Here is a 1,515-nt window from a genome sequence, read left to right as displayed (position 1 = left end):
AGGTAATAGCCTTGACTTGCTCTTTAGCTTCCTTCCTGCCTGGTACTTCCGTGTCACTAGGGAGTGTTCCAGGTTGACGATTGAGCACTGCATTGGCTATTTGACCGATTTGATTTTCCAAGGTCTTGATAGAAACCGCCTGACTCTTGCATAGCAGCTTAAGTTCCTCAAAATCAGCACTAGTAGGTGCAGCTGCACTTCCCTGTTGAGGGTATGATTGCCTTTGAGCATACTGCTGTGGTTGCTGGAATCCAGGTGGATTAAACTGTTTACTCACACCTTGCTGATATGGTGGCTGAATAGCATTCTGATTATTACCCCAGCTGAAATTTGGATGATTTCTGTTGTTAGGATGATAAGTAGCTGGCACAGGCTGCTGTTGTCGCTGATAATTATTCACATACTGAACAGATTCATTGACAAGAGAACACTGATCCGTAGCATGAGAACCTGCATAAAGCTCACAAACCATAGCTATTTGATTAACTCCATATGTAGCTAGAGAATCAACCTTCATCGCCAGCGCCTGGAGCTGCGCTGTAATAGCGGTGGCTGCATCGACTTCCAGAATACCTGCTACCTTCCCAGGCATCATCCTCTGAGTTGGGTTTTGATGCTCATTTGCAGCCATAGTCTCGATAAGATTATAAGCCTCAGTATAGCTTTTAGCCCATAAGGCACCTCCAGCTGCTGCATCGAGCATGGGCCGAGATTGGGCCCCCAAACCATTATAGAAACCAGTGATCACCATCCAATCGGGCATTCCATGATGTGGACACTTCCTCAACATTTTCTTGTAGCGTTCCCAAGCTTCACACATAGATTCTGTAGGTTGCTGCGCAAACTGAGTAAGAGCACTCCTCATAGCAGCAGTCTTTGCCATCGGATAAAACTTCACCAGAAACTTTTGCGCAAGATCTTATCAAGTAATGATGGACCCAGCTGGTTCAGAATGTAACCAGTCCTTAGCTTTGTTGCTCAGTGAGAATGGGAAAAGCCTCAGCTTGATAGCCTCATCAGTCACGCCATTATACTTAAAAGTGCTGCAGATCTCGATAAAATTCCTTATGTGCATGTTGGGGTCTTCAGTTGCAGCTCCTCCAAAAGAAACAGAATTGTGCACCATCTGAATAGTGCCCGGCTTGATTTCAAAGGTGTTAGCTTGAATAGCCGGATGAAGAATGCTTGACTGAATGTCAACAATTTTAGGCCGAGAAAAGTCCATAAGAGCTGGATCAGCCTGAACAATATGATCACCCATGATTACTGGTTCTTTCTGCTCAGTTCCTGAATCCGAATCTTTAAAATCTTTCTTCTCCGGAATATCAAGAACTTCGTCTGCCTCCTCAGCTGTATCCAAAGTCCTCTTGCAAGTACGAGAACGAGTTTGCATAAACGCTCGCTTAAGTACCTGAAACACAACCAGAAAACATGCGCTAATATACACGCAAGTATACGCGTTCGCAAGTAATATATAATACTTTCTAGTTCGTTCCCACAGAGACTCAGACTTAA

General features: G+C 44.4%; 1 non-coding gene across 1 annotated transcript; it reads left to right on the top strand.

Moving 5' to 3' along the window:
- Positions 1-761: 761 nt before the first annotated feature.
- On the top strand, positions 762-868 carry LOC141681675 (small nucleolar RNA R71). Its single transcript, XR_012559101.1, has one exon. It is a non-coding gene; the product is annotated as a small nucleolar RNA R71 (small nucleolar RNA).
- The last annotated feature ends 647 nt before the right edge of the window (positions 869-1,515 follow it).

The sequence above is a fragment of the Apium graveolens genome, chromosome 8, assembly GCF_009905375.1.
Source record: "Apium graveolens cultivar Ventura chromosome 8, ASM990537v1, whole genome shotgun sequence".
Lineage (NCBI taxonomy): Eukaryota > Viridiplantae > Streptophyta > Magnoliopsida > Apiales > Apiaceae > Apium > Apium graveolens.
This window is presented reverse-complemented; position numbering and strand designations above follow the sequence as displayed.